The sequence below is a fragment of the Pinus tabuliformis genome, chromosome 4_2 (genome assembly GCF_031772625.1).
Source record: "Pinus tabuliformis cultivar Carrire ecotype Pingquan chromosome 4_2, CPIR1, whole genome shotgun sequence".
NCBI lineage: Eukaryota > Viridiplantae > Streptophyta > Pinopsida > Pinales > Pinaceae > Pinus > Pinus tabuliformis.
This window is the reverse complement of record NC_142304.1, coordinates 469,022,126-469,048,903: the sequence shown is the minus strand read 5'-3', so window position 1 is coordinate 469,048,903 and position 26,778 is coordinate 469,022,126.

Genomic DNA, 26,778 nt, shown 5'->3' with positions numbered 1-26,778 from the left:
GTTTTGACAATGATTATTTTCCTCTGTATTTGTGCACGAAATTGTATATTGTGTGTTTTCTTATTTGACCATGTATTTTGTATGTTTATTTTATTGAAATTACATATATACGTGAATGGTCGTATGAATATGTTTATTTATGAATAGCTGTATCTAATTTGAAATTGTAATGATGTGTTTGTTGTATTGAATTACGAATTTCAATGTGTATGTATAATGTAGTTTTTAATTTGTATGCTATGAGTTTACTTTTCTTTAAAGTTGCATAATCATATTTTAGTGTTTTCTTTTTTTGACTTGAAATTGTATGTTGTGTGTTTAGTTGAATTTGCATAGTGTATGTTTGTTTATTTCAACCTTTACTTTGTATATTCCTTTATTTGAAATTGGATATATATGTGCGTGTGTGTGCTTGCTTATTTATGAATATTTTTATTGTAGGTGACTTGAAATTGTAATAGTGTGTTTGTTGTATTGAATTGTGATTGCAGTTAATTTTATAGCCTAAATAGTGTGTAGTAAATTTTATATTTGCTTTTGCTTATTTAATGTTGCAATGGCATGTTTGAGTGTTTTTTTTGTATTGAATTGAAATTGTATGATGTATGTTTCCTTATTTGGAATTGTATATTTTCTATTTGAATTTGTATTTTGTGTCTGATATTTAAAAATTTTAAATTGTATATTTGCTCATTTAAATTTGTATTCTAGGTGTTGTCTGCAATTGCATCTACATGTCAGAACTTCTTTTTTTTAAATGTTTGTATGTGTGGGCATCTTTGTTTATTTGAAATTTATTAAGCATGCTTATGAAGTGTTTCGTCAATGAATGCCTGTGTTTGTTATGTTAATTTGTATTAGCCATGAATTTTATTATAAACATGAATATTTGTTTTTTATATATATTTAGTTAAGTCTTATCTTTTTATTGTATAATATTTTAATGTTTATTTATTATATTGAATTTTAATTATAATGAGATTTTTATTTTTTCTTTTTTAAATGTATTTGGTTAAGATAATATTATATCATTTTTAATATATATATATATATATATATATATATATATATATATATATATATATATAATGTTAATATTTTAATTTACATGTTAATTAATAATTTATTATTGAAAACTATAGATAACGTTGAATCTCTCTTTTCCTCTCCCTTTTTGCTTCATGGAATAATAATTGTAAAAGTAAAATATAAAAACACTTTGTAAAATGAAAAAAATTATTTACATAAATGTTGTAAAAATGAATAAAATTTTGATATAATACATAATTAAAGTTATTAATAAAACTATTGAAAATCAGAATTTTGAATTTAATACACAAATAAATAGATGGTATTTTTACCAATAGGTGATATTTTATGTTAAAAATGAAAAATATAATAAATTTGATATAATGAAAAGAATATAAAACATTTCACTATTAAAAAAAAAAATATATGTTTTAAATAAGATTTTTTACTAATATATCTAGTATTAAAATAATATAAAACAATTAAATGGAAAAAAACTACAATAATTTCATTATAATTTTATTTAATAAAATTTTAAAATTCACTAAATTAATATCATGCAATATAAAGATCTAGTGGAAGAACTCTCTTCAATTTTGAAAGAAAATACAGTAATTTCATTATGATCTTATTTATTGAAATAATAAATTTTAGTAAAATAATAATATGCAACCTGAAAATCTAGTGGGAAAACCGTTTTCAATTTTAGAAAAGTTTTAAAAGCATTAAATTAATTCTTACAATTATGATAAAAATATATTTATAATAAAGAAAATATAATATATAAAAATAAAAAAGATATAAAAAAATTTAACCTGTAAGATACAATGAATAAATTAAGATATTAATAATTAAAATAATGAATATATTACCTTATTGAAACAGGTTCCAACAAAATTCAAGAATATTAAAATTGTACATATCCTAAGAAAATAATGCATGGCGTAATCATCGTAATGCTCCTCGTCGTCTTGTGGAAGACCCACTTGACAAAAACTCAATCCTTACAATGCCAAATTTGTTGGTAATTCTTTATATTACCAACAAATACCTACTCACATATCTCTATATATATAAAATTAAAGTTTGTTACCATTTCTCCAAATTCCAACGGATCAGTTAGATATGTCACTGTATAAAATTAGAAGTTTGTTACATTAATACTTTCCTCCAAATTTATGTGAATTTGTTAGTGGCAAGTCTGTTTTCTTGGGTTTTGGTATTAACAATATTTTAGTGTCGAGTGGAATTATAATAGGGGCGTGAGCCAAACAGAAAATGAATTTCCTAGTCTCGGAGATGAGCTTGCTGCCTTTATTAGCAACCATCAAAGAGGTGGCGGTAGGTGGGGCTACCTCTAGTATCCTGTATAATGAATTACCCAAAGAAATAATAACAGCGCGAGTGCTTGACTCATACACAGCATGTCGCCTCCACAAGTATGGCTGGCATAATAATACATCGCAAACATCCAGAGGTGTAACATCACACAATAACGCATCTATGAATGGCTTGATGTTGTAGGGAAGGTAACACTACTAGCGAAATCGAAGATCTTGTCCTTCGTCAAGCCACCCAATACTGTACAATTGTGGGTGTGGTGTAGATGGTAGGCCCAAATACTTCACGACCTCTGTTGAAATGAGGTTCTTTTGGCTGCCACTGTCGAGAATGAATAGTAGCAGTGAACCCCTCACCCACATTTGTGAGTGGAAAAGATGCTCCCCCTCCTCTGGATCTTTGGGGTCATTCTTCTAGATCTTGGCAATGGCAATAGTGGATTTGGGCTCTACATCAATAATCTTCTTCCATTTTCCATTCTCCTTGTCGGGTTCTGACTCAGGATTGAAACATGCATTTAATTCGGAAGCCTTCAACTCAGCCACCAACATCTGCTTGGTTCGACACTCACTTGTATTGTGAGTGGGGCTCTTATGGAACTCACACCACTTTCCTGTGTCCTTCTTTGATTTTTTGGTGTTGTTGTTTTCTTGCAGCTTCGACGGGTTATCTTGCGCAAAGCTCTCCATTATCACGTTCCTTTGTTGCTCGAGGGCTTCCTCGAGTGAGATTTTGATAGGATCTCCAACTCCCTCCTCTTTCTTTCAATCCACCACATGAGTTCGTCGAGAGTTGCGAGGATGGCCTTGCAAAGGTTCAACCTGTTCAAGCCCTAACTCCTTATATCCCGACCTCGTTGAGGACATGCAAAGAAAAACAGAGAAAAAACAGACCGCTCTAATACCACTGATGTGGATTTAAACAGGAATGAAACAAATTACAGAGGTAACCATAAACACAGATATGCAACAGAAATAATACTTCATTTCATTAATGTAAAAAACTGAAAATGCTTACAAACAGAAATAGAAATAAACCAGCTAGGGCGATGGTAGATTATCTTTGAGAAGAGATGTGGCGGCTACATGCCTCTGAACTGTCTTACAATGAGGTTAGAAGGCCTATTTATTATTTAGAAACAATGGAAAACCCTTAACATCCCAAAACCTAACCCTAGAAAATGGAATGCCAAATTGTGGGCCCTGTCTTGGATAAGTTGGTACATCAACTTCCTGGGGTCGTAACTTTGGCACTCGATCTTCGTTTGACGTGTACAATACCTCGTTAGAAAGATATATCAGAGAACTAAAACTTCGGGAAGAGAAACATCCAACCATGCCCCCATGATTTTCCCAGATTTCCCCAAAAACGTTTTTTATGGCCTCAAAATGGCTCTGGAAGTTCAGGACCCAAAAAACTACTAAAAATAGTAAATTGTGCTACAATTACGGAAACTGAAAAGCTAAAAGGGACAGTTGTAGGGGTCCAAGTGGGATAGGTGGGTGGCCAACGACATCCACCTGGATCATTTAAAATGTTATAAAATGATGAGGGATTAGGCTTTAGGGATTAAGGATTAGGGTTTCAAATGTTATAAAATGCTCAGGGTTCAGGGTTTAGAGCTTATAACACTTTGGTAAATGCTTTTAATAAACACTTAAACAAAGTTCCAAAATGATTTTTAAAATGTTATAAAATGCTTAGGGTTTAGGGTTTATAACACTTTGATAAATTCTTTTAAACTATTTTTAAAATGGGTATACGGTTTAGTGTATAGGGTTTGTGGTCTAGGGATTAGGGTTTAGCATTTAGAGTTTATGTTTTATAACACTGTAGTAAATGATTTTAATAAACACTTGAATAAAAGTTACAAAACTTTCTAAAATGTTATAAAATGCATATGGTTTAGGGTTTAGAGTTTAGGGTTTGGGATTTAGGGTTGAGGGTCTAGGGTTTAGGGTTTAGGATGTAGTGTTTGGGGTTTAAGGTTTAGGGATTAGGTTTTAGGTTATATTATATTTTACTAAATTCTTTTAATAAACAGTTAGATAAAGGTTCGAAAACCTTTTTTAAAAGGTTGTAAAATGCTTAGGGTTTAGGGTTTGGGGTTTGGGGTTTAGGGTTTAGCATTTATGGTTTTCTGTTTTGGGTTTATAACACCTCATCAAATGATTTTAATAAACACTTAAATACAATATATGAAACACTTGTTACAATTTTATAAAATGGTTAGGGTTTAGGGTTTATAACACTTTAGTAAATGGTTTTAATAAATTCTTTAAAAAAGCTACAAAATGCTTTTAAAATGTTATAAAATGCTTAGGTTTTAGGGTTTAGGTTTTTGGGTTTGGGGTTTATAACAGCCTAGTGAATTCTTTTAATAAGTACTTAAAGAAAGTTACAAAATGCTTGTTAAAATGTTATAAAATGCTTAAGGTTTAGGGCTTATAACAGTTCAGTAAATTCTTTTAAGAAAAACTTAAAAAAAAAAAGGTAAAAAAATTCTTGTTAAAATGTTATAAAATAATTGTGGATTAGAGTTTAGGGTTTAGGGTTTGGGGTTTAAATTGCTATAAAATGCTTAGGTTTTAGGGTTTATAAAATTTTACTAAATTCTTTTAATAAACACTTTAAAAAAGTTACAAAAACCTTCTTAAAATGTCATTAAATGCTGAGGGTTTAGGGTTTATGGTTTAAACTGTTATAAAATGCTAAGGGTTTAGGGTTTATAACACTTCAGTAAATGATTTTTATAAACCCTTAAAAAAAAGTTACAAATGGATTTTTAAATTTTTTTTAAATTTTGAGGTTTTACTGTTTAGGGTTTAGGGTTTAAAATGTTATAAAACGATTAGGGTTTATAGTTTATGGTTTATAAGTCTTTAGTAAATGATTTTAATAAACACTTAAAAAAAGTTATAAGATGCTTGTTAAAATGTTATAAAATGTTTAGGTTTTACAATGTATAATTTATAACACTTTAGTAAATGCTTTTAATAAAAAATTAAAAGGAAAGTTACAAAATAATTTTTAAAATGTTATAATATGCTTAGGGTTTAGGGTTTAATGTTTAGGGTTTGCAGTTTATGGTTTATGATTTAGGGTTTATAAGAATTTAATAAATTCTTTTAACAAAGACTTAAAGTAAAGTTACAAGACAATTTCTAAAATGTTATAAAATGCTTACTGTTTAGGGTTTAAAATGTTGTAAAATGCTTAGGGTTTATGGCTTAGATTTTATGGTTTAAAACATTTTAGTAAATTATTATAATATATATTTAAAAATGTTGCAAAATACTTATTAAAATCTTATAAAATACTTAAGTTTTAGGGTTTATGGTTTAGGGTTTAAATATTATTAAATGATGAGGGTTTAGGTTTTAGGGATTAGGCTTTGGGGGGTAAAATGTTATAAAATGCTTAGGGTTTAGGGCTTAGGGTTTTGAGTATATAACACTTTGGTAAATTATCTTAATAGGCACTTAAAAAAAGTTATAAAATTATTGTTAAAATGTTATAAAATTCTTAGGGTTTAAGGTTTTGGGTTTATAACACTTTAGTAGAGGCTTTTAATAAACACTTAAATAAAAGTTACAAAATGATTTTTAAAATGGGTATAGGGTTTAGTGTATAGGGTTTCGGGTTTAGGGATTAGGGTTTAGGGTTTAGGGTTTATAAGACTTTAGTAAATGATTTTAATAAACACTTAAATAAAAGTTACAAAACACCTTTTAAAATGTTATAAAATGCTTACGGTTTATCGTTTAGGGTTTGGGGTTTAGGGATGAGGGTCTAGGGTTTGGGGTTTAGCTTTCAGGGTCTAGGGTTTAGGGTTTATAACACTTTAGTAAGTGCTTTTAATGAACAATTAGAAAAAAGTTACAAAATGCTTTTTTATAATGTTATAAAATGCTTATGATTTAGGGTTTAGAATGTAGGATTTAGGTTTAAGGTTTAGGGTTTATAACACTTTAGTAAATTATTTTAATAAACACTAGAATAAAATTTACAAAACCATTTTTAAAAGGTTATGAAATTCTTAGGGATTAGCATTTGGGCTTTGGGGCTTAGGGTTTAGAATTTAGTGTTTTTGGTTTATAACACCTCAGAAAATTCTTTTAATAAACACTAAAATAAAATATATGAAACACTTATTAAAATTTCATAAAATTATAGGGTTTAGGGTTTATAACATTTTATTAAACGCTTTAAATAAACACTAAAAAAGAGTTACAAAACTCTTTTTTAAATGTTATAAAATGATTAGGGTTTAGGGTTTATAACACTTCAGTAAATTCTTGTAATAAGTACTTAGAAAAAGTTACAAAAATATTTTAAAATGTTATAAAATTCTTAGGGTTTAGATCTTAGGGATTAGCATTTAGGGTTTTGGGTTTGTGGTTTATGGTTTAATGTTTAGGGTTAATGAAAATGAAAAATGAGCAATTCTTGGATAATGAAAATGACAAAACCTCCTTGCTATGTATAGGAGTGAGGGGTGACAATATAATCAAAGATGATATAACAATAATAATATAAAGGCACAACAAATAACAATAGTGGGCTTATATGGGGCAAAATAATAATAATATGGGGCCAATAGGGGTACAAAAATAACAATAAGGGCTACAATGAAAATAACAATTGGGGAATCACTAGTATTTTAGGGACCTAACATAAAATTCTTAGGGTTTAGTGTTTAAAATGTTATAAAATGCTTAGAGTTTAAGGTTTAGGGTTTATAATACTTTAGTAAATCCTTTTAATAAACACTTGAAAAAATGTTACAAAACACTTTTCAAAATATTATAAAATACTTAGAGTTTAGGGTTGAGGTTTTAGTGTTTAGAGCTTATAACACTTTAGTAAATGATTTTAATAAACAGTTAAAAAAAAGCTATGAAATGCTTGTTAAAATGTTATAAAATACTTAGGGCTTAGGTATTAGGGTTTGGGATTTAGAGTTTAGGGTTTATAACATTTTGGTAAATGATTTTAATAAAAACTTAAGTAAAAGTTACAAAACACTCTTAAAATGTTATTAAATGCTTAGGTGTAGGGTTTAGGGTTTAGGGTTTGGGGTTTAGGGTTTATGGTTCATGGTTTGAGGTTTATAACACTTTAGTAAATGATTATAATAAACACTTAAATAAAAGTTACGAAACAATTTATGATTTAGGGTTTAGGGATTAGGGATTAGGGTTTACGGTGTAGGGTTTACGGATTAGGGTTTACGGATTAGGGATTAGGGTTTCTTGAAGGGCAGCATAAAGACCTAAAACGTAAAAAAAATGTACGATGGGTAAAGAGGGATCCAAATTCCAACCCTGACCCTCAATTTAGAGGCTGTAAAACACTCTTATAGCCGTTGAAGGGAGGGAGTTTGGGAATCCCCATATATATCTATATTAATTCTTTATGTCTATATCAAATCTAGTATGCTTGTGTCTGTGGTTTGATTTTTTGGTCTATTTTCTGTCGATGTTTAGGTCGAGTATGTGATATTCTGTGAGAGGAGGAGGCTGAGAATAGAAGTGAAGGGAATGGCAGGGTTGGGCAGTTGATTTGAGTTGAGTTGTTTACTAGTTTTTTGGGCTTATAGAGATCAATTATTTCTCAGAAATGGTATGGATCGAATTCAATTCTATTTAATTTCATTTCATTGTTTATTATGTTCATCTCCACTCTAGTGCGAGAACTAATTCCATTTCATAACCTTATATTTTTGTTGGGTGCATTGTAAATTATTGGCAAGGAAATGAGTGAATTTAGAAAATAGGTGGTTTCCTAGCCTATTTAGCTGAAGAAATGAAATCTAATCCCAATTTCAGGTATTTGTATCTATATCTCTCCTTCTTATTAGTTTAAACATGGTGCTTTAGCCATTTTTATATTGAATTTAAGCCTCTGCTTCCTCCTCAATAATTCATAGTTTTTCTTAAAGCGGTCCTTGTATGCATGTCTCTGGTTCTATCATCACCAATTTATCTTATCCCTTAGGAATTCAAGCATCGTTGTCTCTATATTATTAGTTTATTTTCTTGTAGAACACCTCTTCTTGTTTATTATATTAACCCATGGTTGTGTCATGGTTGTGTCTTGTGTTCTTTGTTCCTTTAACCTGTGGTTTGGTGGTTGTTATTTTCCCTTTTTTTTTGGTAACGTGTTGCGCCAAGTGCACCAGCCATGGATTTAAGGCTCTATTTCCTCAATAATTTTTCCCTTGTTCCAAGTGCGTTAGGCATGGATTTAAGGCCCTGTTTCCTCCTCGGATGTGTCCACCATACCAGTTCTATTAAATTGAATGGATTTTTCATTTAAGGCTCTGTTTCCTCATGGGATGTGTCCACCATGCCAGTTCTATTAAATTGAATGGATTTTTCATTTAAGGCTACGTTTCCTCCTCAATAATTTTTTGAGCCATGGATTTAACGCTCTTTTTCCTCCTCAAAAAATTGACAAGACCTGGATTTAAGGCTTTCTTTCCTTGTCAAATGTGTCCACCATACGAATGAGTTTTACATTTAAGGCTCTGTTTTCTCCTCCATAATTTTAACCATACCAATTCTATCCACCTGTGTATGCATGCATGTCTCTGGATTCAAATTCACCTTAACTACCTGTGTATGCATTTCTCTGTATATTGTGTTATGTGTCAATTAAACCCACCCACCGATGAATTTATTTGCTGCTCAAACTTAGTAATGTAACCATCTTCCCGCTTCTATCATCTTGTGGTTACCCTGCCTTTCTTTTCACAGGTTTATTAAACTTTCAAATTAATATATAATATCCATTTTCAAATTAATAATATATATACATACAACTAAGCTCCCTTCTATTAGTTATTGGTTTATTCAAATTTTATTGAGCTTAGGTCACCTCTTTCGCGTCAATTGGGAATTCTCAGTTATATATGTATAGTTGTTCACCTTCTTTGGGAATTCTACCGTTCCTACTATTTTTTCCTAGAGATACTTTAAGCCACATAAATTGAAATGGCCTTCTACATATGTTGTTTTATATTTAACCTCCCATACATTTTAAAAATCAAATTAACTGTATCATTAGTTACAGTATATAATCGTAATTCATATTATATATTTTTATTTAAATTATGTTTATAATTTTTTGGGTTATTTTATGAATAACAATATTTGTTTATCTATTTTGTTTTCATGAATGACTCATAAATAAATGTTTTACATATATATTTTTATTTAAATTATATTTATTTTTTTGGATTATTTTATGAATATCAATATTTGTTTATTTATTTATGATGTGTATATTATTGCAGACTTGTTTTTAGGAATGACTCATAAATAACTGTTTTACATATATAATTTTATTTAAATTATGTTTATTACTTTTTGGATTATTTGATGAATACCAATATTTGTTTATTTGTTTATGATGTGTATATTATTGCAGGTTTGTTTCTAGGAATGACTCATAAATAATTGTTTTACATATACATTGTTATTTAAATTATGTTTATTATTTCTTGGATTATTCCATGAATAAAAATATTTGTTTATTTATTTATGATGTGTATGTTATTGCAAGCTTGTTTCTATGAATGACTCATAAATAACTGGTTTACATATACGTTTAGGAAAAGTGGGAAGGAAGGTAAATGTGTTTTTGCAATATATATATATATATATATATATATGCAATATAAATGATTATTACTTTTATATAAAAGAGAAATTGATAATTCTTGTTTTCATTATTTAGATATGCAATGCAAATGATTATTATTTTTATATAAAAAAGAAATTGATAATTTTGGATATGTCTTGTTAAAATATATATATTTTTCTCTAATATTTATGTGGTATTGCATGCACATTTACTTATAGGAACAACCTCACTTTCTAGTTTGCGAAAAGGGATTTTCCCAAAGTAAATATTGAAGTAGTTATATATTATTCTTTTCTCAAATGTTCTAAGAGAATTATACACACAATTATTAATAAAGTTATTTTTTATGGAAGGGGTTCAATATACTCCTTCCAAGTGCTCAAGGAGGATGGGGCCCCATTCTTCTTTGAGTAGTGTAGTATTTCTGGTTTGTGTTGACCATATTTCTTTAAACTCATATGCATCACAACACATTTTTTTAAGACACATTTACTTTACAACATTTATATTTCAAGCATGTCATCTTACAATTCAATGATCATCCATTCATATTATAACACTTTTCCCATTTGAATTTAAGCCAAAACACACTTACATTGAAAAAAGTTTATATTTTTTTACACAAATACAAATTATACAATCTTCCACAATGCATTGAAAGGCCCTAAGTATCTCTCTAGTTAACAAGCCCTTCATATTGAATTTTTCTTATTTTGGTGGCCCTTTTCTATTTCATTGGTTTTTAAAGCTTTTTATATTGTATTATTTTATATATTTATATAATTAGATAAGAGTATACACATATACTTTAGCTTCTTATATATACTTGGTTAAAAAGTAGGATACATATCTACTTATTCGAATTTCTATATATGTGTTTCTGATTTTGAAAATGTTTATGTATTTATGTTGATATTTCGAATTCAAATTGTGTACCATCTTTGTTTATTCATTTGAAATTGCGAAATCATGTGTTTAATTGCATGTATATGTGAGTGGTTTTGACCGCATGTTTAGCTGAATTGTGTGTTTGCTTGTTCGAATTGCTTATATATGAATGGTTGTATGAATGTTTATTTATGAATATACGTATGTAGTTTGAAATTGTAATGATGTGTTTGTTGTTTTTAATTATGAATTTAAATGTGTATGTATAACGTAGATTTTAATTTGTATATTGTATCTTTATTTATTTCAACTTGTACTTGTATGTTTCTTTATTTGAAATTGGATATATATATGAATATTTGTATTATATGTGACTTGAAATTGTAATAGTGTGTTTTTGTATTGAATTGTGATTATAATTAATTTTATAGTGTAAATAAGTGCGTAGGTTTTACTTTATATATTGTGCATTAGCTTATTTAATGTTGCAATGGAATGTTTGAGTGTCTGTCTTTGAATTGACTTGACATTGACATTGTATGATGTGTATTTCCTTATTTGGAATTGTATATTATGTGTTTTTATATTTGAATTTGTATTTTGTGTTTGATATTTAAAAATTTAAAATTGTATATTTGCTTATTTAAATTTGTATTCTAGGCGTTGTCTGAAATTTCATATACATGTGAGAATATGTTTTGTCAAATGTTTGTATGTGTAGGTGGCTTTGTCAATGTATATGAATGTATGTGTTTAAATTTTATATTCCACTGCATTTGAAATTGTATATTGTATCTTTGTTTATTTGAAATTGATGAAGTATGTTTACTAAGTGTTTTTTCAATGAACCCTTGCGTTTGTTATGTTGATTTGTATTAGGCATGAATTTTATTATAAACTTGAAGGTGTGTATTTTATATAGATATAATTAAGTCTTATATTTTTATTGTATAATATTTTAATGCTTATTTATTATATTGAGTTTTAATTATAATGAGATTTGTATTTTTTCTCTCTTTTTTAATTATATTGGCTAAAATATATTTATATCATTTTGAAAATGTATAAATTTAATTAAAAATCACAATATAAATACTAATCTTATTTAATAATTTTATTTTTAAATTAAATTAAATTTTCAACATTATTATTATTATTATTATTTATTTTTTTCTTCCTATTTGTCATTTTCCATCTAAACATTAATAAGTTAATTTGAAAATTTGCAACAAAACATAAATATTTTGATAAAATAACATTTTAAGATAAAAAAAACACAATTAGTAACTATTTCTAATAAATATTACTACCACAACAATAATAATGTGATTAATGCAAAATTTTATTATAATTTATTTTCATTAACGTTAATAAATTAATATGTTTTTTAAAAATATCCGTTAACATCATTAATCATTTAAAATATTAAATCAATATAATAACTATAATTAATAAATATTTCTATCACACCAATACTAATATTATTGATGCAAAATTTTATAATAATTTATTTTCATTAATGTTAATAAATTAATATGTTTTTAAAAAATATCCATTAACATCATTAATCATTAAACATATTAAACCAATATAATTAAATCATCTCCGCATGTTGATAAGTAAAAGAGCCCATATACAATGAAAAGATTTTGGGCCATATAAGTTTACACCTTCACGTGGTTGACCCTGTTAGTAGAGATTATAATCTCGAAGCAAGGAGGAGTTTTTTTATTTCTCATGAAAATTAGCATAGCACATATTTAAAAATAAACATATTTATCCATTTTAAAATAGAACATTTCAAGCAAATGAACATGAATCAATCACTACATTATTCTATACGAAAATATTAACTCAATCAAGCCTTTTCATGAATAAATTGACGTATTAATGTTAAGTCTCCTTGTTTATTTGGGAAAATCCCATAGGTTGAGTTAAGGAAATATGGAAAATATGATTTGACCAATAGGAGAACCTTGAAGGAACCTATTAGATTCGTGCATATGCTAGTATCTAAACTGCTCAACTTGGTGTAAGTCTTCTTATGTGTTAGCACATGTCTAGTCTAGTAGAGAAGGGAAAAGGGGAAAATATTAAGCGAGCAAATCAATATCATAGGTCCTAAAAAAACTTCTTCGAAGGGGAAACATCCTCTGCTCTCAATAAGTCGGGATCCCTCCTCCACTCATTGAAAAAATAAGTTCCAATGCACAATTCTATTAAGCTAAATAAATAAAGGGTGAAAGAAGAGAAAGGCTACTGGTGTAGGGAGGTGAAGCTAGTGACTTCGTCGGAGTATTATCCAGGCTCACTGGTAGCTAAGAAACTTTTGTGTTATTGAAGTGAATTCATCAGGGTACTGTCTAGGCCTGCTGGCAGTAGAGCAACACCAAACATGAAAAATCATATTACGAAAATCATAAATTGTCGTGCACATTACCCTTTCTTATATTGAAACAATTGTGATATGGTGTATGTTTTATCTCTCTTCCAACCAAGCTGAGAAAATTGAGATGCTATGTGTAAAACTGGGTCGAAGAGGGGAGGTCGAGGAAATCAATACTTCCTGAAGGTCTGGCCCTTAACTGAAAGCTATTTCTAGACACATAAGTTGAAGTTCACCTAGTGAGTCCACAAGTGTTGTCGTTGCTATAAGACCCTCCAAAATTTAGCTACATTTGAATTTTGGAGCCTATTATTACCATTGAATCTAGAATCGCTTTGATCAACAAATGTATTTTATGTTATTTTGTGTGTTTATTAAAAGAATTTACTAAAGTGTTATAAGCCATAAACCCTAAACCCTAAGCATTTTACAAATTTAGTTCGAGATAATCACAAAATACATAAAAAAGTTTAAAAACTATTCAAAAGTAAAAATAAAAGTTATATATATATATATATATATATATATATATATATATATATATATATATATATATATATATATATATATATATATATATAGATATATATATATATTATTTTCATCTTTAAATTGAGTAATTACATTTACCTATTTACATTGCTAATTAGTAAATTGTTTCAAATAGAATATGACACACAAGTTTGAAAAAACAAAACCAATAAAAACTTCTTTGAGACATCCTTATATTAAATGAAATCCATATTGGGTTAAATTTGGATTTGAAACAAAAAGAAAAGAAAAAAAAACACTCATTTGATTAAATATCATTTGATGATATCCAACCATGGGTTGATTGTGGTTGAGCACCAACCATGGCTTGATTGTGGTTGACCATGGTTGATCATAACTGACCATGGTTGATCATGACTAACCAAAGAGACATTTGCTTATAATTATGGTTGACATTGTTCAACTTTATAGTCTATTGACCATGCTAAACTAGCCTGACCATGCTAAACTAGCCTAACAATAGATACATTGATTGACCATTATTGTTCATCAAGGTTAATCACAATGGGCCATGGTTAATCATAGTTGACCATAAAGACCTTGATTTACCATCTTCAACCATAGAGATGTTGATTAACCATGTTGCACCATGCTAACCATAGATATGTTGAATGATCATTGTGGTTGACCATAGATATGTTGATTTACCATTATCCCATACCAATTCAACCATACAAGTCTTGTTTGACCCTAATTTGCTAGCATGGTTGGTCATGGGTGACCAAGGTGATGTCCATTGATCATTATGGTTAATTGACCACGGTTGACCATGCTTGATGTTGGTTTAGGGTGGTTGATCATGGTTAACCAAGTTAGATGATTCTAACCCTAGAGATTTTTATTGACCATTACCATTGATCATGGTTGACTATATGTGACCATGGTTGATCATGGCTTACCATGGTTGACTATGTTCAGCGGTTACAACCATAGTGGTCTTGGTTGACCATTGCGCTTGATCATGGTTTATCATAGTTGACCATTATTACTAACCATAATTGACTTTGGTTAAACCATATTCTAACAATCTAATAATGTTTACCTTAATTAACTACACAGTTTTTTAAAATAAATCTAATTTTCATTAATTAATATTTTTTTAAGTAAATCTAATTTTTATTAATTAAATTTTTATAAATAACCTATGATAAATAACACAATAAATTTTTAATATTTAATTAAACCCTAATTTAAACAATAGTTTAAATATGCAATAAAATTATGATTCTAAATTCGTTGAATTAAAATATAGCATCAAATAATGATTTGAACTTTGATGGACTGATTAGAGAAGAAGTCATTTAAATATAAATTCAAATAAAAACACATAGAAACTCTATAATGTTTTTTGTTTTCCATTTTTAACTTAAGTTTAATTATACCATGTATAGGGTTTTAAAATTTCACACCTCTTTTACCCTAAATTCATCTGTGAAGTTGAAAAGCGGTTAAATTAACACAGTAAGATTCACAACAGTAAAGAATAACTCCTTTTAAATCTCATCGTGGTCGAGTGCTGACCTTCACATTAAATTTTCAAACCACTTCCTCCAATGCCACGTCTTAATTCTTTTTTATATTAAAATATTAGGCGACACTAGAGTGGTTAAAGTTTATTAGCAGAGACATGAATATTGCTCTTGTTCTGTCCAGGGAAGAGATAAAAATCGAGTTGAAAAGCATCCTCCTAATGCCACGCACATAACGCTGAACTAAACGTTCTTTACTTTCCGAGACTAATGTATATATAGATATATGTATATATCAAGCTTTCCAAATTTTAGTGCGAGCCATAATATGTGAAAGAGGTACAAACGACCACAGTCAATGCTGTGAAAGGAAAATTTGAAATTGTTTGTCTGGATCTTCGTTGTTTTCAGCGGTTTCTTCTTCTGCATCATTTGCTTCTCCTTCCTCGGTTTGCTTGGATTTCCATTCTATAAATTGAGATTCCTCTCAAGAACCAACGTTTGGACATACTGCCTGCTAGCGCGTCTTTCGATATTGGTGTTTCCCCAGGAGAACAGTCTTGGCCAAGCTTAGCCGCCGCTTCTGTTTTTCTCCCTTCCACCAATTCCTTTTGCATATGCATCATTTTGTCTAATCACCTCCAGACGCCTTGCGCTTTAACGCCCTAGATTGCTCCTGAATTGAGTTTTGACTATGGCAGGAATCACCTTCTGTTCTGTTGCTCGGAGATGTGATGCAGAGGCAAGGAGATACGGAGCGTTTGATCCCTAAACTTGGCCTTGATGCGCCCATTGAAGTAGAATTCGATAATGAACTGAAGGCTCTAGTAATGCTGCAATTAGCGTCCATTCTCTTAATTTGAATCTCTGTGCGACTCTCTCCATCAGTTTTAGGGCATACCTTTTTAAACAAAGCCTATCATTGCTGCAATTGGCATCCGTTCTGTTAATTTGGATCTCTGTGAGACTCTCCATCAGTTTACCCACGCCATACTTTTTTAAACAAATCCATGAGATACACTGTGTAGAAGAGGTATCTATAATATGTCCCATCTAACTGGTGACACCCGCCTATTATGCGTCACTGTAGCGGATGATTACTTCCAAAGCTATGATCACCCCACTAAATTGTTCTCGCCCCTTCCGAATAAACATATTTTACTTTGCAAACTTCCAAACATTTTCTTTGTCAACAGAAATTCATGAACGCCATGGAATGTATAAAAGAAAGCAAGCTAGGTGATCTGTACGAAAAATGTTGGATAGTATTGAAAATAATTGTATATTAAATCAAAGAAACCCAGATAATCCCAGTAATCAACCAATCAACTAGTGGTGTAATTAATTGTAATTGGATCCCTTAGAATGACTGTTTGACGCTAACACGACTTGCTATAGCAGTAAAATCAATGTTGTTACGCCTGAGATTGGTCACCTCCCCGATTATTAGTTTTATATAAAAGAGAAATTGATAATTCTTGTTTTCATTATTTAGATATGCAATGTAAATGATTATTATTTTTATATAAAAAAGAAATTGATAATTTTGGATATGTCTTGTTAAAAATATATATTTTTCTTTCTCTAATATTTATGTGGTATTGCATGCATATTTACTTATAGGAACAACCTCACTTTCTAGTTTGCGAAAAGGGATTTTCCCAAAGTAAATATTGATGTAGTTATATATTATTCTTTTCTCAAATATTCTAAGAGAATTATACACACAATTATTAATAAAGTTATTTTTTATGGAAGGGGTTCAATATACTCCTTCCAAGTGCTCAAGGAGGATGGGGCCTCATTCTTCTTTGAGTAGTGTAGTATTTCTTGTTTGTGTTGACCATATTACTTTAAACTCATATGCATCACAACACATTTTTTTAAGACACATTTACTTTACAACATTTATATTTCAAGCATGTCATCTTACAATTCAATGATCATCCATTCATATTATAACACTTTTCCCATTTGAATTTAAGCCAAAACACACTTACATTGAAAAAAGTTTATATTTTTTTACACAAATACAAATTATACAATCTTCCACAATGCATTGAAAGGCCCTAAGTATCTCTCTAGTTAACAAGCCCTTCATATTGAATTTTTCTTATTTTGTTGGCCCTTTTCTATTTCATTGGTTTTTAAAGCTTTTTATATTGTATTATTTTATATATTTATATAATTAGATAAGAGTATACACATACACTTTAGCTTCTTATATATACTTGGTTAAAAAGTAGGATACATATCTACTTATTCGAATTTCTATATATATGTTTCTGATTTTGAAAATGTTTATGTATTTATGTTGATATTTCGAATTCAAATTGTGTACCATCTTTGTTTATTCATTTGAAATTGTGAAATCATGGTTTAATTGCATGTATATGTGAGTGGTTTTGACCGCGTGTTTAGCTGAATTGTGTGTTTGCTTGTTCGAATTGCTTATATATGAATGGTTGTATGAATGTTTATTTATGAATATACGTATGTAGTTTGAAATGGTAATGATGTGTTTGTTGTTTTTAATTATGAATTTAAATGTGTATGTATAATGTAGATTTTAATTTGTATATTGTATCTTTCTTTATTTCAACTTGTACTTTGTATGTTTCTTTATTTGAAATTGGATATATATATGAATATTTGTATTATATGTGACTTGAAATTGTAATAGTGTGTTTTTTGTATTGAATTGTGATTATAATTAATTTTATAGTGTAAATAAGTGCGTAGGTTTTACTTTATATATTGTGCATTAGCTTATTTAATGTTGCAATGGGATGTTTGAGTGTCTGTCTTTGAATTGACTTGACATTGACATTGTATGATGTGTATTTCCTTATTTGGAATTGTATATTATGTGTTTTTATATTTGAATTTGTATTTTGTGTTTGATATTTAAAAATTTAAAATTGTATATTTGCTTATTTAAATTTGTATTCTAGGCGTTGTCTGAAATTTCATATACATGTGAGAATATGTTTTGTCAAATGTTTGTATGTGTAGGTGGCTTTGTCAATGTATATGAATGTATGTGTTTAAATTTTATATTCCACTGCATTTGAAATTGTATATTGTATCTTTGTTTATTTGAAATTGATTAAGTATGTTTACTAAGTGTTTTTTCAATGAACCCTTGCGTTTGTTATGTTGATTTGTATTAGGCATGAATTTTATTATAAACTTGAAGGTGTGTATTTTATATAGATTTAATTAAGTCTTATTTTTTTATTGTATAATATTTTAATGCTTATTTATTATATTGAGTTTTAATTATAATGAGATTTGTATTTTTTCTCTCTTTTTTAATTATATTGGTTAAAATATATTTCTATCATTTTGAAAATGTATAAATTTAATTAAAAATCACAATATAAATACTAATCTTATTTAATAATTTTATTTTTAAATTAAATTAAATTTTCAACATTATTATTATTATTATTTATTTTTTTCTTCCTATTTGTCATTTTCCATCTAAACATTAATAAGTTAATTTGAAAATTTGCAACAAAACATAAATATTTTGATAACATAACATTTTAAGATAAAAAAACACAATTAGTAACTATTTTTAATAAATATTACTACCACAACAATAATAATGTGATTAGTGCAAAATTTTATTATAATTTATTTTCTTTAACGTTAATAAGTTAATATGTTTTTTAAAAATATACGTTAACATCATTAATCATTTAAAATATTAAATCAATATAATAACTATAATTAATAAATATTTCTACCACACCAATAATAATATTATTGATGCAAAATTTTATAATAATTTATTTTCATTAACGCTAATAAATTAATATGTTTTTAAAAAATATCCATTAACATCATTAATCATTAAACATATTAAACCAATATAATTAAATCATCTCCGCATGTGATAAGTAAAAGAGGCCATATACAATGAAAACATTTTGGGGCATATAAGTTTACACCTTCACGTGGTTGACCCTGTTAGTAGAGATTATAATCTCGAAGCAAGGAGGAGTTTTTTTTATTTCTAATGAAAATTAGCATAGCACATATTTAAAATTAAACATATTTAGCCATTTTAAAATAGAACATTTCAAGCAAATGAACATGAATCAATCACTACATTATTTTGTACGAAAATATTAACTCAATCAAACCTTTTCATGAATAAACTGACGTATTAATGTTAAGTCTCCTTGTTTATTTGGGAAAATCCCATAGGTTGAGTTAAGGAAATATGGAAAATATGATTTAACCAATAGGAGAACCTTGAAGGAACCTATGAGATTCGTGCATATGCTAGTATCTAAACTGCTCAACTTGGTGTAAGTCTTCTTATGTGTTAGCACATGTCTAGTCTAGTAGAGAAGGGAAAAGGGGAAAATATTAAGCGAGCAAATCAATATCATAGGTCCTAAAAAAATTTCTTCGAAGGGGAAACATCCTCTGCTCTCAATAAGTCGGGATCCCTCCTCCACTCATTGAAAAAATAAGTGCCAATGCACCATTCTATTAAGCTAAATAAATAAAGGGTGAAAGAAGAGAAAGGCTACTGGTGTAGGGAGGTGAAGCTAGTGACTTCGTCGGGGTATTATCTAGGCTCACTGGTAGCTAAGAAACTTTTGTGCTATTGAATTGAATTCATCAGGGAACTGTCTAGGCCTACTGGCAGTAGAGCAACACCAAACATGATAAATCATATTACGAAAATCATAAATTGTCGTGCACATTACCCTTTCTTATATTTAAACAATTGTGATATGGTGTATGTTTTATCTCTCTCCAACCAAGCTGAGAAAATTGAGATGCTATGTGTAAAACTAGGTCGAAGAGGGGAGGTCGAGGAAATTAATACTTCCTGAAGGTATGGCCCTTAACTGAAAGCTATTTCTGGACACATAAGTTGAAGTTCACCTAGTGAGTCCACAAGTGTTGTCGTTGCTATAAGACCCTCCAAAATTTCGCTACTTTTGAATTTTGGAGCCTATTATTACCATTGAATCTAGAATCGCTTTGATCAACAAATGTCTTTTATGTTATTTTGTGTGTTTATCAATAGAATTTACTAAAGTGTTATAAGCCATAAACCCTAAACCCTAAGCATTTTACAACATTTTAAAAAGTGTTTTGTAACTTTTATTTAAGTGTTTATTAAAACAACTTACTAGCTTGTTGTAAACCTTAAACCCTAAACATTAAACCCCCAAACTATAAATCCTAAGTGATTTATAACATTATACAAATCGTTTTGTAACTTTTACTTAAGTGTTTATTAAAAGCATTTACTAAAGTGTTATAAACCCTAAACTCTAAACCCCAAACCCCAAAACATAAGGATTTTATAACATTTTAAAAAGTTTTATGTAACATTTATTTAAGTGTTTATTAAAACCATTTACTAAAGTGTTTTAAACCCTAAACCCTAAACCCCAAACCCTAAACACTAAACCATATACCATAAACTCTAAACCCTAAGCATTTTGTAACTTTTATTTAAGTGTTTATTAAAAGAATTTATTAAAGCATTATAAACCATAAACCCTAAACCCCACACCTCAAACCCAAACCCTAAACCTTAAGAATTTTCTAAAATTTTAAACCCCAAGTGCTAAACCCTAATTATTTTCTAACATTTTAACAAGCATTTTCTAACTTTTATTTAAGTGTTTATTAAAATCATTTACTAAAGTTATAAACCCTAAATCTTAAGCATTTTATTACATTTTAACAAGCATTTTGTAACTATGTAAAACCCTAAACCCTAAGCATTTGATAAAATTTTAATAAGCATTTTGTGGTTTATTTTAATTTTTTTTTTTTTTTTTTTTTATTAAAAGCATTTACTAAAATGTTATAAACCATAAACCGTAAACAGAAAAACCTAATCCCTAAACCCCAAAACCAATACCCTAAACCCCAAACCCTAAACCTTAAAAATTTTATAACATTTAAAAAAGTGTTTTGTAACTTTTATCTAAGTGTTTATTAGAAGCATTTAATAAAGTGTTATAAATGTTAAATGCTAAACCCCAAACCCCAAACCCTAATCCTTAAGAATTTTATAAACCCTAAACCCTAAGCATTTCATAACATTTTAAGAATCATTTTTTAAATTTTATTTAAGTGTTTATTAAAATCATTTTGTAAAGTGTTATAAAATATAAACCCTACGCCCGAAACCCTAAACCTAAAACCCTAAACCCAAAACCTAAACTATGTATTGTATAACATTTTAAAAAGAATTAGGAAACCATTATTTAAGTGTTTATTAAAAGAATTTACCAAACCATAAACCCTAAACCCCAGATGCCAAACGCTTATCCCTAAACCCCAAACCCTAAATCCTAATCATTTTATAACATTTTAAAAAGCGCTTTGAAACTTTTATTTAAGTGTATATCAAAATAATTTACTAAAGTCTTATAAAACCTAAACCCTAAATACTAAACCCCAAAATCTAAACCCTAAATCATAATCCCTAAATGCTAAACCTTAAACCAGAACCCTAAACCTTAAACCCTAAACACCAAACCTAAACCCAAAACCCTAAACCCTAAGAATTTTATAACATTTTAAAAAGAATTTTGTCATTTTCATTTAAGTGTTTATTAAAATAATTTACTAATGTTTTATAAACCCTAAACTCTAAACCCCAAACCCTAAACACTGAACTCTAAACCTGAAACCCTAAACCCTAAACCCTACACCCTAAACTCTAAGCATTTTATAACATTTTAAATATCATTTTGTAACTTTTATTTAAGTTTTTATTAAACTAATTTACTAAAGCGTTCTAAACCCTAAACCCTAAACTGTAAACCATAAACCATAAACCATAAACCCTAAAACGTAATCATTTTATAAAATTTTAAAAACATTTTGTAATTTGATTTAAGTGTTTATTAAGAGACTTTACTCATGTATTATAATCCCGAAACTCTAAATACCAAACCCTAAAACCTAAATCCTCTACCCTAAGAATTTTATAACATTCTAAAAAGCATTTTGTAACTATTTTAATTGTTTATTAAAAGAATTTAATAAACTGTTATAAACCCTAAACTTAAACCCTAAACTCTAAATCCTAATTATTTTATAACACTTTAAAAGGCGTTTAGTTACTTTTTTAAAGTTTTTATTAAAACAATTTAGTGAAGTGTTCTAAAACCTAAACCGTGAACCCTAAGAATTTTAGAACATTTTAAATCCTAAACCCTAAACCCACAACATTTTATAACATTTTAACAAGAATTTTGTAACTTTTTTAAGTGCTTACTAAAACCATTTACTAAACTATTATAAATCAAAAACCATAAACCCTAAGCATTTTATAACATTTTAAAGAACATCTTGTAACTTTTTTTAAGTGTTTATTAAAAGCATTTACTAAAGTGCTATAAACCCTAAACCCTAAACCCTAAGCATTTTATAACATTTTAACAATATTTTTTAAGTTTTGTTTAAGTGTTTGCTAAAATCATTTACCAAAATTTTATAAAACCAAAATCCTAAACCCTCAACGCTAAAGCCTAAACCCGAAACCCAAAACCCTTAACCCTAAACCCTAAGCATTTTATAACCTTTTAAAAAACATTTTCTAACTTTTATTTTAGTGTTTATTAAAATAATTTACTAAAGTGTTATAAACCCTAAACCCTACACACTAAACGGTAATCCTTGAGCATTTTATAACATTTTAAAAATCATTTTTGTAACATTTTTTTAAGAGTTTATTAAAAGCACTTACTAAAGTGTTATAAACCCTAAACGTTAAACCCCAAACCCTAACCCTAATCCTCTTAAAAATATGTTAAAAAGCGTTATAAGCACTAAACCATAAACCCCAAACCCTAAAACCTAAGGATTTTATAACATTTTAAAAAACATTTTGTAACTTTTATTTAAGTGATTATTAAAACCATTTACCAATATTTTATAAACCCTAAACCCTAAACCCTAACCATTTTACAACATTTTGAAAACAATTTTGTAACTTTTATTGAAGCGTTTATTAAAATAATTTATTAAAGCATTATAAACCATAAACCCTAAACCCTAAACTCCACACCCCAAACCCTAAAACCTAAGAATTTTATAACATTTTAAACCCACAAGCATTTTGTAACTTTTGTTTAAGTGTTTATTAAATGAATTTACTAAGGTTTTATAAACTCTAAACCCTAAACGCTAAACCCTAAGCATTTTATAACATTTTAATAAGCGTTTTGTAACTTTTTTAAGGGTTTATTAAAACCATTTAGTAAAGTGTTTTAAACCCTAAAACCTAAGAATTATATAACATTTTAACAAGAATTTGGTAACTTTTATTAAAATTTTTATTGAAATCATTTATGAAATTGTCCCTAAACCCTAAACACTAAGCATTTTATAACATTTTAACAAGTGTTTTGTAAATTTTTGTTGAAGTGTTTATTAAAAGTATTTACTAAACTGTTATAAACTCTAAAACATAATCTCTAAACCCTAATCATTTTATAGAATTTTAAACCCTAAACCCTAAACACGAAACCCTAAACCCTATACCCTATACACTAAACCGTAAAGCCTAAGAATTTCATAACATTTTAAAAAGAGTTTTTAAACATTTTTTGAGTGTTTATTAAAGGCATTTATTGAAGTGTTATAAATCATAAACCCTAAACACTAAGCATTTTATAACATTTCAAAAAGCGTTCAGCTACCTTTTTTTATGTGTTTATGAAAAGAATTTACAATGTTATAAACCCTAAACCCTACACTCTAAACCCTAAGTATTTTATACCATTTTAATGCATAAACACAAAACCATAAGCATTTTATAACATTTTTACAAGTGTTTTGTAACTTTTTTATGTTCCTTTTAAAAGAATTTACTAAAGTGGTATAAATCCCAAACCCTAAACCCAAACCCTAAACATAAAGCATTTTATAACATTTAAAAAATGTTTTGCGAGTTTTTTTAAGTGTTTATCTAAAGCATTAACTAAGGTGTTTTAAACCCTAAAACCTAAGTATTTAATCACATTCTAACAAGCATTTTGTAACTTATATTTAAGTGTTTATTAAAAACATTTACTAAAGTGTTATAAACCTCTAAATCCTAAGACCTAAACGCTAAACCCTAATCTTCAAACCCCTAACCCTAAACCCTAAAAATTAAGCATTTTATAACCTTTTAAAAAGTGTTTTGTAACTTTTATGTAAGTGTTTATTAAAAGAATTTAATAAAGTGTTATAAACCCTAAACCCTAAAACCTAAACCCTAAATCCTAAATAATAAAGCCTAAATCCTAAATCCTAAATCCTAAACCCTAAACCTTATGTATTTTATAACATTTTAAAGAGATTTTGTAACTTTTATCTATGTGTTTATTAAATTTTTTTACCAAAGTGCTATAAACCCTAAACCGTAAAACCATAAACCCTAAGAATTTTATAAGATGTTAGAATTTGTTTGTAAGTTTTATTGAAGTGTTTATTAAATTTTTTTACTAAAGTATTATAAACCCTAAATCATATGCCCTAAACACCAAAACCTAAACCCTATAGCATAAACCATAAGAATTTTATAGCATTTTTTAAAGCATTTTGTAGTTTTTATTTAAGTATTTATTAAAAGAATTTTATAAACCCTAAACCCTAAACTCTAAACCCTAAGAATTTTATAACATTTTAAAACCTAAAGCCTAAAGCCCAAACCCCAAACACTGAGCATTTTATAACATCTTAAGAAGTGTTTTATAAATTTTATTCAAGTTTTTATTAAAAGCATTTATATAACCATCGTATCAAATGGGAAACACATGCTTCTATTATGAAAATATAATTTGGTGTATTGGCGTTAATTTTAAAATTCTAATTTATTAATGATTTTTTATTTTCTCTATCATTTTTAATGATTTCATAACTATATAAAAACATCACAACCACATTCACTGATGTGGTCAATATACGCCAATCAATGTCCTTTTCATACTTCGATAGACATAAAAAAGTTGGAAAATGTCGTCAATATATTTATTTTAACCCTATTAGTAAATGTGGTTGTAGTTACAACCGAAATGTGTGTGGTGTATTTCTTGACCATGGTTGACCATGGTTGGTGAGGTTGTATGAGGTTGGTCAAGGTTGATGAAGTTGACTATCATCAAGCTTACTGTTAAAAATATACATGGCGAAGGCAGAATATGAATGATAGACACTGAGTTGCATATATTATTGGCATGATATACATTTATAGTACATTGGATTGACCATTGGATTCCATATTCCAAGGTCTCTTGTAATCCAGTGGTTTTTCACCTTCCACACCAACCCATAGAGAATTAGGTGTCCAACATTCCCCCCTTAATCTGAAGGGGTATGTATGAGTCCAAGAAAAGAGTTGTAATAGAAAATGTCAAAAGTGGATGGCAACACTAGGCTAAATGTGCTCTCTGGAATGTTGGTATAAGGGGGGTGGTTTAAGGATGAGCACTAACACTGGAACACTTAGTGCAGTTCCAAGAACTCTTCCAAATATGTCATGAATTGAGTTCTTCTACTAGAGGAAGTTCTCCTCATGTTTTGAAGAGGGAGACCTTCAACCTTGAATGGGGGGTCTCACCACACGTAAAAAGGGAGGTCTCAACTTTTGATGGCTTAAGGATGACCAACAACTCTAGAATGCTTAATGAAATTCCTGGAATTCTTCCAAAACTAGCAAGAAGCTGAAGTCTTCTACTGGAGGAAGTGTCCTCAATTATTTTGAAGAGATATCTCAAGCCCGCATATATGGTTTAAGGATGATCATCAACCAAAGGCATGCTTAGGGGCAGCTTTGTCTCTGGCCACAACTCTGAATCTAGTATGGTAGGTTGTGGATCAGGCTCGCTTGATGTGGATTTGAAGATGACCATCACTTCCCTCGTGTGAGAAAAAATGTGAGATGATGGAGAAAACTCAACTACAAGATTGTTCAATACTCTAGAACATGTTCTAACATATGAATGAAATATATTCTTGGCTATTGAAGCCCATTGCCAAGAATTGATCCATCCAATATGAATCTTTGTTCTTTTAGGAGGCTTGTTTTTGAAGCATTTGTTTGAAGAATGAGTGGTTTTATGACAGTTCTCACATGGATGAAGATCAAGAGAATAATATTTCATATGGCCAACTCAGTCACAGTGTTGGCATTTAACAACTTTTGGCTGCAAATGTGGGGAGCATAATCTGGAAAAAGTGAAGGTGAACTGTCATGAAGGAATCCAACACTCTAAAACTAGATGGGCTTTGAGTAATCTAGAATGCGAAAGGAAACCTCCTTATCATATCCAAGACATGTTCTATGCTTTTTATGGACAAGCTCTTCCGAAGGTATGATGATGGGCTTGGTAAGCGTATGTTGAATTTCTGCTTCTGCCTTTAACTCTGACCTTGAGATGGGTACTTCATATAAATAAATATTAATCTCATTGATTTGAT